We start from the raw sequence: 13,522 nt of genomic DNA, 5'->3' as shown, positions 1-13,522 counted from the left end.
AGGAAGGAAGGAAGGAAGGAAGGAAGGAAGGAAGGAAGGAAGGAAGGGAGGAAGGGAGGGAGGAAGGGAGGATATATTTTGTTTATCCCCTGGGGAAAAATAAAATCATAAATTTATCTTTAGGCTAAGAACCCTTGCTTTAGACTAAGTTCCTAAAGATGCAGTAGGCACCAAATTTCACTTTCTAGGTTTAATGTCCAATATATGTTCTTTGTTATTCAAATAACATTCCATACTGAATGAGATAGCCAGGTCCTAGGGAGAGTCACTGAAAATCCACTGAAAAATAACTAACATGAATGATAATGTGATTCTGTCATGAGCTACAGTTGGGGTAAGAGGCTAATAGAATACAATACACTTATAAGGGGAATATGGTTTTCACCATACTGCCTGGAATGCTGGTTAACATCATTCGCTTTTCCCCTTCCTCTACAGGGGGTTTAGTACTTTCTAAAAGTATACTTAAATTTTAAAACAATTTGTGCAGTTGAATATTAGCTACTGGAAGAGGAAGAGACATATTAAAGAGGTATAGATGTTTATTTCTCACCTCAGAAAGACTCAATGAGAGCCACTAAATGGGAAACATACAGCTTGCATCCAGAGGCAGAGAAGAGGTGAAAGGAATTCATTAACTCTCTAATAAGAATAACATTCTGTTGAAAGGGGAGAGGGGGAAAAGTTTCATAGTTGCTTACTTGATCCTTTTTTATTCCAATGAGGCTGCGCCAGCAGGCAGATGAAAGATGGTACTATGACCTATAAAAGTCTGAGAGATTAAATTCCAGGTATTAAAAATCAATTTGTTAACTAAGCCAGACAATAATTGATAAATTGATGGTCAGTGGTCTCTCTGAGTAATCAAAGACTCCCCTATATAAATCCAGGTCTGTCTTCTCAGCAGCAAATTACTGGGACCTCTCCTGCCAAGAGAAAAGCAACCCTGATTAGTAGACATTTAATGAGGAGGTGGGCAAAGAGTTCTCAACCCCTCCTGCTGAGAACTGGCCTGGTCATGAGATTCAGCAACCTGCAGCAATCTGGGCAGAGAAAGCCATCTCTGGTATATTTCTCCTTCATGTACTAGGTCATCCCAACTTTGATTATAAACCAAGGACACAAGAGTCATTTCCAAGTAGTGTGGACTTGCTCCAGGTAGCTTTTTGTTTATGGGATAAACAAAAAGGCCCAGGCCCTAGGAGGGGCTGGAATGTGATCACATTCCTTAGCCAGTTCCTGGAAATAATTTTTCCATGTAAGCTAAATTTAAAAAATAGAGGTTTTAAACAGAAAGGGGAATATTATAAATTAATATTAATAATCAAATGATAGAGAATTAAAATTAATTTTCCTTAGAGCTGAAAAGTGTTGACTAGTCTCAAGACATATAGACCTGGAAGTCTCACTTGAAGATACTACCATGAAGAAGCAAGGGAGACAATAGCAACAGTGATGAGAAGCAACATCCAGAGAAGGGCTTTAGTGAATGCCCAAAATGACAGTAAGGGTGGGGTAGAGTTTCAGTGGATGACAGCCATGGAGGCAGGATGGAACAGAAACAACATGGGAGCCCCAAGACCCTGCCAGTGAGATTTAGGAGGTGAGGCAACAGCAGCACCTAGATTGTCAGTGAAGGGGAGACAGTCCTGATAACTCGGGCAAGAGAGTATTTTCAGCACTGAAATTGGAATCCTTCCTCACCTTGGAGAATGTTCTCAGGAAATCGTTGACTTACCCATGACCATCTGCATAGAGAATATACTTATTTAATGCTAAAATGATTTAAAATGACTTTAATGCTAAAATCTCCCTGCTATTTACTATTTATTTTACACTTCTGTTTCAATAAAATACTTTGCTATTTAATTTTTTGTTCCTGCCTGGTCTGTTCAGAGAATAGGAATTAGATGGTGTCCTGAGATGTATTCTGCCCTGCACTGAATCCAAGGAGCATTTAATTTCATAGCTGAATTGGGATATCAATTAAATACTGATTCCCTTCTGGGACAATGGAAATACTTCAGTTCCTGTGACCTCATTGGTATGAATACAACCCCTTCCTATAAATGGTACGGACTATAACACATTCTACATCTTTGTTTTCCTATCCTATTTGATTCTCATCCATGTATTTCTGCAAACACTTTATAAATAATACATAAAATGCATTGTAGTCTTTTCTCTGGTGCTTTCACTATTTAATGAATATCAGTGCAATACTTTGGCCATCTATCTGTTATTTCTCCCTCTGATTAGTATGATCTCACCTCCTTTTGAAGTCATGTGCCATTGCCAATCTCTTTTATGCCATTTCCTATGTGAAAGGTATCATTGGGAATATACTGCAGCATACTTACACCTTCCATTCATCTTTACTCTGAACTTTGGGTTACCTGAGATCAGGGGGTTCAATGACTCACAGCTGCACATGCATCACTAGGGAAATACTGGTATTCAAAACTGAGCTTTTGTATCAGCAAGCATCTCAGCATAATTAAAACCTGCTATGTGGTTTCCCAAATATGATTTCCAGGATCCTAAATCCAAGAACCTTGAGAAGAGCAGAACCTTTCAAACCACCAGAACTACATCCAGTCAAGCTGTCACAACTATCATTGAGGAGAGAGATCATTGTGGAGGAGTTCGTCTTCTTTATTACCTCCAGCAACTACTATAGACCAATTGCCACCAACATTAATATACACATAGGAGCCCTAGGAGTAGCAGCCCCCCAAACCATTGTGTCTGTTTCTAGCCAAGGACTTAGCCCCATCATCTAGGGAAGCAATTCTTGTAGAAGAGGGACCAGCCAACCCCATCAATTACCCACCAACTGCTATCCATAGGACAGGCAAATCACTGGTACTTCAAGGCACCCCAAGGAAGAGACAGGAGGTAGCATTTGCCTGAAAGTCCAACCACCAGTACCTCAACCACCATCTTACTTCAGACCCCGATGTAGATATCCCTAGACCCTGAACCGAAGAGTCTTGGGGATAAAAATGCTTCTAGACTAGTGTTGCCAGTCTTTATCTTGGAAAGCAGCCCCTGTGGAGATGCAGCCTGGCAACTACTCCTGCAGGTTGAAGGCCCAGAAAAGAAAGTTCGTGCCACCAAAGTCCTTGGTACTGTCAAATAGCTCAACATCAGAAACCGATAGGATCTCATCAAGGGAAACGACGCTAAAAAAGAAGCATTACCATCTGCTTTGCTGCTGCAGTGAAGGATCATGGGACTTTGCCATCTGAATTGAAGCTGAAATCTTTCAAATGTATCATCTCCCCCAGTAGAGTGTGAGCTTCTTGAGAAAAAGACATTTATATTTGCATCCCCAATGCTTAGCACAGCACTTTGCATATAGTAAACACTTAATAAATGTTTTACTCATTCATTTTCCTATACAGTTCTAGGCACATCTCATCAGCCATAATCTAGGCAGCTTGGGTTCTTTATCCTCTTTTTCCCCTAAGTCAGCTAGGTGCCTTGGACAAATCACTAGACCTGAAGTTAAGAAGACCCCAGTTCAAATCTAGCCTCAGACACTTATTACCTGTGTGACCTGGGCAAGTCATTTAACTTCTGTCTGCCTCAGTTTCCTCATCTGTAAAATGAGGATAATAATAATAATACCTACCTCACAATTGTAATGAGAATCAAATGAGTCAAACACCCTGTAAATCTTAAAGTTCTATATAAATGTCAGTTAACATTTTTTAAAATTATTTTTGTTGTTGTTGCTAATCTCTTTCTTCTGAGTTGCTCCAGGACTTGCCGAAGACAGCACAATGTCATCCATAAACAGTATCATCTGTAGAACTTCTCTCTGAATAGGGAATTCTTACTTCTATCTGGATTTTGTACAGGGTATCCTTCATGACATTGGCAAAGAACCTTTGGTGAGCATATGTCTCCCTGTTTGAGGCTTCATTTTATTTTGAGGTTTAGCGGATCACTGAACAATGTCATGTCTCTGGTCACATCTGTCATGCTGTCATAGAATCTTCTAGGATCTTAACATATTATGGGAGAACCTTTGTTTGAGGAAAATCTTTAAAGCTACATTTTCTCTGAGAAATTACTTGCTTTTTTGTAATCAGCAAGGGTCACAGGGGACGGGTCCTTACATCCTTTTACACTTCTCTATGAATTGTGGTCTGCTACAAAACACCATCTGTGAAAGTCGACCTAATCTCATCTGTATTTTTAGCAAAGATCCATTGCCTTTATTTGTGTGTGTAAACCACTCTCATAAAGATTTATAGAGGTAAGGAGGTTGATGGTTGCTGATGTTTCCTCAGCCAATTGTTTTTGGCAGTGGTATTACCCATAACTCATAATTCAGGAGAAACTTAATTACTAAGTTATTAATATTGGATGGGCATCTAGGTGGTGCAGTGGATAGAGTGTCAGGCCTGAAATCAGGAAGACTCATCTTCTTGAGTTCAAATCCATCCCTAGACACTACATGACCCTAGGCAAGTCACTTAACCCTGTTTGCCTGAGTTTCCTCACCTGTAAAATGAGCTAGAGAAGGAAATGGCAAACCATTCCAGTATCTTTGCTGAAAACAAAACAAAACACCAAATGAGATCATGAAGAGTTGGATGTGACTGAATACAACTGAACAGCCACGAAACTATTGGATAATAAACAATAGACTTTCTGAATAAAAGACTATAACATAAATATATCGGATCAAATCAGAACATTACAAATTCACAGAAAATGCTACAAATCTAAAAGAATAATCAATATCCAACCCCTAGTGATAAATGGTCAAAGGATAGGAATAACTTACCAAAAACAAAGCACACATTTAAGCTCATTACTAATCAAAATGTATCACACTCATTTTTATGCATTCCCATGACCCCTCCAGCACTGGGTTTTTCCCCCTACCTTTTACCATTTTTGCCAGTTTGATGGATAAGAGGTGCTACCTCAGTTGTTTCCATTTTAATTCTCATGATCATTAGGGAAATTACACAATTCTGTTTGCATTTTTCTATATGTTGATAGTTTTCATTTCCCCTTTTTAAAAAATCTATTCATATTTTAAAAGAATTCAAAACAATGTATGGAAAAAATCAGTCAAGTGCATGCAAAGAGAATGAAAAAAAGGAAATGGCCCAAGACAGTAATAGAATCTATGAGTATGTTTCCTGCCTTCAGGCTTTGAATGAGTGGGAAAAGACTTCCACTCTCCCTACATGTTCTGTGTCATATCACCTAAATTTTTGAGGTGTTCTCTGTTAGAGAAAACTCTATTTCTGCTTCTTTCCCATCCATTTTTCTTCACCTGTTCAGTCCATTCAAGTCATTTGTTCTCCATGAGATGGGTAGCACACTTTATCTCATCATAAATTCTCTCTGATCTTGGTTGACTATCACATTGATCGGTGTTCTTAAGTCTTTCAAAGCTGTTTGTCATTACAATGTTTTGGCCAATATATAAGTATTCTCCATAAATACAAGTCTTCTCAGTTTTCTTTGAAACTGTTGCTTTCTTACAATACAAGAGTCTTCTATTAAATCCACATTCCCTAATTTGTTCAGTCGTTCCCCAGCTGATGTATGTCTCTCTCGTATCCAAATGTTTGTCACAACGCCAAGAGCTGCTACAAATATTCTTGTATTTCTTCTCCTCTTCTTTTGATCTCTTTGGGATACAAGCCTGAGTCAATGAGTATGCACAGGTTAGTAACTTTTTGGATACAGTTCCAAATTGCCTTCCAGAATGGCTGGAATAATTCACAGCAGTGCATCATTGCACTTGTTTTCCTGCAGTCTCTCAACAATTGTCATTTTCCTTTTTGGGTCATCATTTCCACTATGAGTTGAAACTCAGAATTGTTTTAATTAGTATTTCTATAATTATTAGTGATTTGGAGTATTTTTTTTTCACTGAGCTTAGAATTTTTTCCCTTTAGACCTGCTTGTTTCATATCCGTTGAAATTTATCTACTGGAAAATGTTTTTGTTCATGTATACTTAAATCAGTTCCCCATATACCGCTGATGTCAGACATTTAACAGAGAAATTTCCTAAAAGATTTTTTCCCAATTGTTTCCCTGTTCATTTTAACTATACTGATTTTGTTTGTGCAAAAGCTTGTCATTTTATGTAATCAAAATTGCACATCCTATGATTTTTTCTATCTCGTTTCATAAAGAATTTTCTTTACTCCTATACACAGTTTGAAAACAATCTCCTTCTGATTGACACCTAAAAATTGTTTATAGCGTGATCATTTATATCTATATCCTTTATTTAAAGCTCATTTTATTATGTAGCATGAGATATTGATCTAAAACTAATTTCTTACAGACTGCTTTTCAGTTTTTATTTTTTATAAAATAGTAGTGTTTGGGGGTTTATCAAACACTATGCCACTATGTTCATTTGCTTCTACATATTGTATACCTCATCTTTTCCACAGCTAGACTTCTCAATTTTTTTTGGTTTTTTGCTTTTTGAAGGGGGGGGATGCAGAAAAATTGGGGTTAAGTGACTTGCCCAAGGTCACACAGCTAGTAAGTGTTAAGTATCTGAGGTCAGATTTGAACTCAGGTCCTCCAGACTATAGGGCCAGTGCTCTATTCACTGTGCCACCTAGTTGCTCCAACTTCTCAATTTTTTTTAATAGTACCAAGAAGTCTTGATGATTTCTTCTTTTAAGTATAGTTTGAGATCTAATAACACTAGGCTTCTTCTCATGTTTTTCACTATTTTCCTTGAAATTCTTAATCATTTATTTCTCCAGATGAAATTTATCATTATTATTTTTTCTAATGACACAAAGTAATCTTTTGATAATCTGGTTGGCAAGGCATTGAATAAGTAGTAGTTAATATTGTCATTTTTATTATATTCCCTAGGTATTCATATTTCTTTAACTGTTTAAGTCTGTCTATATTTCTGTAAAGAACATTTTGTAATTGTAGTCATATAGGTCCTTTGGATGTCTTAGTAATTAGACTCACAAATATTTTATACATTCTACAGTTGTTTTGAATGAATTTTTCTTTCTATGATTTTCTGGTTAGTTTTATTGGTAACACACAGAAATACTGATTATTTTATGGGTTTATGATGAGTTATTTTACATTATGATGGGTTTATTTTATATCTCGAAACTTCACTGAAGTTATTGTTTCAATTAAGTTTTGTTTGACTCTTTAGGTTTTAAATAGATCATCATACCATCTGCAAAAAAGTAGAAGTTTTGTTTCCTCTTTCCCTATGCTTATTCCCTCATATTATTTTTCTTGTCTTACTGCTATAGCTACTGTTCCTAGAACATTATCAAATAATAGGGGTGATAATGAATATTTTTTGTTTTACCTTTAATCTTACATGAAAAGCATCTAGCCTCTATTACATATAATGTTAGCTTTTAGGTAGATTTAATTTACCATATTAAGGGTGGGTCCATATATTTTTATGTTTTTAGTGGTAACAGAAACATGTTGAATTCTGTCTAAAACTTTTTTTTAAGTAGCTACTAATATAATCATACAGTTTTTATTATTTTGTAATTAATATAGTTTATTATGTTTATGGTTTTTCTTACATTGTACCAACTCTAAATTCCTAATATAAATCCAACCTGGTTATAGTGTATATTTTTAATACATTATTGTAGTGTCTCTGCTAATATTTTAATTAATATTTTTGCTTCAATATTCATTAGAGATATTGACTTACATTTTTCTTCTAGTTTGTTTTTCCCTGCTTTAAAATATCCATGTGTTATTTGCATTACAGATGGAGAAATAATGTAATTTTGGAATGATTTGTTCTTTGAATTTATACTTTTCTGCATTTGCTGTTTTATGCCTTAATATCTGTTCAGTTTTTATAAAGATATCCTGTACAGCTGAGTAATACACAATGATGTGCTGAGGCCAGCTCTAACCAAGCTGAGAGTCTATTGTTAAATTTTCAGTATGAGCATTTATACCTCAAAAGTCACTACACATCTGGGGTAGCTAGGTGGTGCAGTGAGTGGAGCACTGGCCCTGGAGTCAGGAGGACCTGAGTTCAAATTCAGACACTCAACACAAAAAACTAGCCATGTGACCTTGGGCAAGTCACTTAACCCCAATTGCCCTACCTTCCCCCTCCAAAAATCGCTACACATCACGGAATGAATTATGATTTTATTGATTGTCTAGACTAAGAAAGTGTCAACATTGCAGTTATTGTGCATATTTTTTTCACAGAGAGTCCAATTGTTAAACATTTAACAGAATACCCTTTTATTCCTTTATAAACACTGCTTCAGTTCAGTAAGAATGTGGTAGAAGATTTCAGGGATTGAACAGCAATAATAGCAATAACAATAATAACTGGCATTTATAGAAAACTTGCAGGTTTGCAAAGCACTTTTATCAATGATCTCATTTGAGTCTTATAATATCCCTGGTTGTATATTCTTTTTTGATCCCACTAAGTAATCTCCAGAGGTCAACCATATCTTACTTTCTAATCCCTGAGTTTTGGCCATGACTCCTGGTAACCAGATGTAGGTTTGAGCCTCCATCCATTCTCTGTCTCCTTCTTACACTGTCCCATCTATAGAGTTTGTCCGTTATGTAAGTAGCAGACTTCTTGCAGATTCCAGGTGTCACCCTCCCCCTTTTCTTTTGAGGTGGGTCCTGCTGTGACTCAGATTTGGGCTGCTTGGAAGCTGGATTGGGCTCTGACTCACTGGGTACTAGACTCTGTCTCCTCTTATGGCTTAGGCAAGGTTCCAAAGCTGGGTTGTCTGTTTTCTGGTTTGTCCCCTCCTTTTCTGCCACATATTTCTGTCAGGTAAGAAGATCAAATATTTACTGATTGAAGTTTCTGGGCATTTTCAGTCACTTTGTTGTGGTAACTGTTTTGCACCAGTTAAATTTGTTGATAGAGTGATCATAGTGGTGATATAATAAATGTCTACTTCATCCATTTCTTTTTTTTTGGAGACAATAACTTATTTAGATAGATTGAGCTAGAACCACTAAGGTCAAACACACTCTCCTTTTCTAATATTTATCCTTTCCTCTATTTTGATATTTGTCCCAACAAGGAAATTATCTGTTTGCTTATGGATAGATTTCTCTCACATAATGGAGAAGGGCAAATGTACAGAGAGCTACTGAAATAGTATTCCTTATAGAAGAGGTCGAGTAGCCTGCTTCCAAGGGTCCTGCTGATGTATAATGGAAGTTCCTCAGGGAGACCTTGATCGTGAGTGGACATATAACTGATTTGCTATGGCAGCTACATGGTGGAGAATAGGCTCTTGGTTGGCTACAGTTGCAGAAATGGAACTGGGAGATCCTTCCTTTTCTTGTCCTTGGTCACAGCTTCATTTTCTTCACCTGTTCTCTTGTGGTAGATCTCTACACTTGGTTAGATTTCTGCACTTAACGTCTGGTGAGAGACAATGCTGTAAGAGTAGAGCTCTTGGAGAAAAGGACCCATGTGTACAAAAATATTTATAGCAGTTCTTTTAGTGGTGGCAAAGAATTGGAAATTAGGGGATGCCTATCAATTGGGGAATGGCCAAACAAGTTGTGGTATATGAATGTAATGGAATACTATTGTGCTATAAGAAATGATGAGCAGGCAGATTTCAAAAAAACCTAGAAAGACTTACATGAACTAACGCTGAGTGAAGAGAGCAGAACATTGTACAGCATCATTGTGTGATGATCAACTTTGACAAGACTTGGCTCTTCTCAGCAATACAATGATCTAAGACAATTCCAAAAGACTCGTGATGGAAAATATTATCCACATCCAGACAAAGAAATATGGAGTCTGAATGCCTATCAAAGCATACTATTTTCACCTTTTTTTGTTTTTTTTTCTTTCTTTTGGTTTTTCCCTTTTGTTCTGATTCTTCTCTCACAACGTGACTAATGTGGAAATATGTTAAATACATATATAAACTATATCAGACTGCTTGTGGTCTTGGGGAGGGGGAGAGGAAAAAGGGAGGGAGAAAAAAGTTTGGAATTCAAAATCTTGTAAAAGTGAATGCTGAAAACTTTCTTTACATTATTTGAAAAAAATAAAGCACTATTAAAAAAAGTAGAGGTCTTTGTCCCTCTCCCCTCTGAGACCAATATATGACCTGAGGAGGAAAGGGGAATATTTATACTTTTGTTCTGCTATATCTTTAAAGTAAATGTCCCTTTGTAAACCTGATTGATGTTAAGTGGCTAAATGGAACCGAGGTGCTAGCCTCCAGACACAACCAGTGGTAGACTGAACCAATGGCATTTGAGAGGTCATATTCCAAATGCCGCAGAGTATACCTGGAAGATTCTCTGGGATGGGGAACCAAAACATTTGTGTAGTCAGTCATTTTCTACATGTTCAGATGTAATTCATTTTATTTTTAAATATCGTTTGATGTTTTCCATTTCTAGCATCTTAAAAGTATCTATAACATGTAGGTGTGAGGTGTCTGAAAAGTCTGCAGTTCTTTGACCCCTGTCATATCTTGATTTCAAACATATTTTCCGACCAAAAAAATTTCCTGTCCTCTTATTTTCCTCTTAGAATTGAAATTATTGAGTGTCAATGTAAATGTTGACTTACTTAGAAGATAATGGCAAGTTTTCCATAGAACTTATTTCTATCTTCATCCTATACAAAAGATGTTGGTGTATACACTAAAATTGTCTTCCAAGTCATCTGTTTGCTCTGATCATCGTCACCACTGCAGGATAAGATAACCAAATGTCTCATGCATTGGGTTTGGGTTCATGGTGAAATGAACTCTGTCAACTACTTTCTCTCTATTGAGGGAAAATCATCTTTGTAGATGGCCTAAAGTTCTATTATTCTTAGCATGCTTTGTGGCTACTGAGTCACCATCACTGTATAACTAAAGGATAACCTACTGGTGATGGTAACTTCTCCACATTTAGTTAGGCTAGTAGTCCTTGGGCAGTAGACATAGTCTGGAACTAGGGCTGTGTTCAAAGCTATTCCAAGTTGGTGGAATGATAGCCAGCATTTATATATAGCAGTTTAGCATCTGCAAAACACTACACATATGTTATCTCATATGATCCTCACAACAAACCCTATGGGCTAGGTGCTATAATTATCTCCATTTTACAGAGGAGAAAACTGAGGCACAGTGAAGTTAAGTGATTTGCCCAAGGTAATACATCTAGGAAGTGTCTGAGAGAGAATTTTAACTCACCTCCTTGACTCCAAGCCCAGCGCTCTATCCATTGTGCCAGAACTTGGACCTCTGGGGACCCAGGGAAACTTCCATGACACAATGAGGCCTCAGAGTAGGATTTTAGTGGAACAGAAAATCAAGGAAGCAAGTACTGTATAAAATGTAAAGAAGACAGAATTCCTGAGCCAGGCAATCTGCCAGGGAAGTATAAGTTATGCAAGATCAATACCTACCATTTTAGGGAGGAATATTAAGGCAATATTTTGTGGGAACATTCACTGAACTTTTCTCAACACAAAACAATTCATTGCCCCTTCCACATATTTAATATAAATTCTGTTATTCATTCTCTAAAGTAATAGTTTTTTAGAGAAGTCTTTCTTTTCCCTACACCAATGTGTAAAATCCAGCGGCATACAATATTCCCAGGATTGTGATGTGCTAAAATAATGAATAAATTTCATTTCACTGTAATCAGAATTTCACTTTATTCTCATTCACCTGAGATAAACTGTTTTTTATCTCAATTTTTTTTTTTGGTAAATTATCATCAGTCTGTCTCAAATCACAGCATGTGCCAAGAAGGAAATACAATTTAATTCTACATCTTTATAGAGTTACAAAGACAATGGGGCAGATTCTATTCACTAATTTACAAAGCTCTGGAAGACAATTGCTGAGCTCTCATTAGTTGAACAAATTAACACATTTGATTTTCTTCAGTATGAATGAATGTCCTATAACAATGCCCTTGGTTTAAAAGCATATTTAATTTAAACTTTCAAAAAATACTGCATTTACATAAAGCCATCACTGTTCATTTGAAACCTAAATGTTAATAACACATACTCACACAATGGCTGTCTATTTGTGGATTCAAATTGAAAGCTAGAGCAACGAACAAGCCATCATTTTCATTAGCTAAAGACTAAAACTATCTTGTAGTGAGGAGCAAGGGTAATTGTACCGCGAGATAGACTAATAACCTTGGGGTAAGGGTTTTCAGATGACATCTTGCCCCCAAATATCTGAATCACTGATGCTTGAAATTCCTCTACTAATGCTTGATGTTAATGGATTCATTCAACAAATATCTATTTAATATTTGTCATGTGCAAGGTAATGTTAGGCATGGAATTAAGGTATAAATCGTGGTCCTTTTGCCTTCCAGGAGATTATAATCTAGTTGGGGAGATGATGTATATACTCTAATAACAACTACACATAATTATAATAATTATATAGAGCAATTAGGTGGCATAGTGGATAGAGTGCTAGGCCTAGAGTCAGGAAGACCTGAGTTCAAATCCAGCATTTCACATTTACTAGCTGTGGGACCCTGGGAAAGTCACTTAATTCTGTTGCTTCATCTGAAAATGATTTGGAGATGGAGATGGCAAACCATCCCAGAATCTTTGCCAAGAAACCCCAAATGGGGTCAAAAGACAGCAACAGCAACATCATTGCAATGTAAAACAGCATAAAATGCCACTTGAGTGATAACAGATAATAAGAGTTTTAGGAGTTTAAGAGAGATCATTTCCAAGTGGGTATAATTCAGCAAATTCAACTCAATAAACATTTAAGTGCCAAATGAGATAATATACATAAAAGACTTTAAAAGCTTTTAAATGCTATATAACTATTAGCCATTATAGTTACCATTATTATGGATAAAGACTCTAGACACATGGTTTTGTTGCTATAACGTAATTCCCAGGTAAGGAAGCTTCTCTAAGAAATGAAGGTTAGAATATTTGAAGGTTAGTAATTTCTTGCAGAAAAATTAAGCAATATAATCAGGACAAAAAACCCATTAAGTGTCAGAGGCAGGACGTGAACTCAGGTTCTCCTGTCTTCAAGGAGGTCTTTCCATAGACTAGGCCACACTGCCCTTATGGCAATACTATTTATTAAAAAGCACCATTCTATGTGCTGAATCTGGCACACTTCATGAAAAATGTCATATTTGTGTTGGGCTTTGAAGGATAGATGAAATTTTGATTGAGGAATACACAGGGGGAGAGGGATGTATTTTCTTTGTAACTTGTTTTAGCATGAAAATACTCCTAGAAGAGATCTACCATCTCAATAAAGTTATATTTTATACTAATTATATTATATTATATCTATTTTTTTGATTGTGGCAAACCACCCCAGTATCTTTGCCAACAAAACCCCAGATAGGGTCACAAAGGGTTGGACACGACTGAAAAATTATTGACAACAAATATTGGAAAGAATTTTGGGTCTTGGGCTCTATTACTAACTCAGACACAAATGGCAAAGTCACTTATAACTCTATGGGCTTCAATACCTTTGTCTATA

The sequence above is a fragment of the Petaurus breviceps genome, unplaced genomic scaffold (assembly GCF_028583685.1).
Source record: "Petaurus breviceps papuanus isolate PSGF00001 unplaced genomic scaffold, PetGlider_PUasm1.0 38, whole genome shotgun sequence".
Classification (NCBI taxonomy): domain Eukaryota; kingdom Metazoa; phylum Chordata; class Mammalia; order Diprotodontia; family Petauridae; genus Petaurus; species Petaurus breviceps.
Note: the sequence above shows the minus strand (reverse complement) of the source record.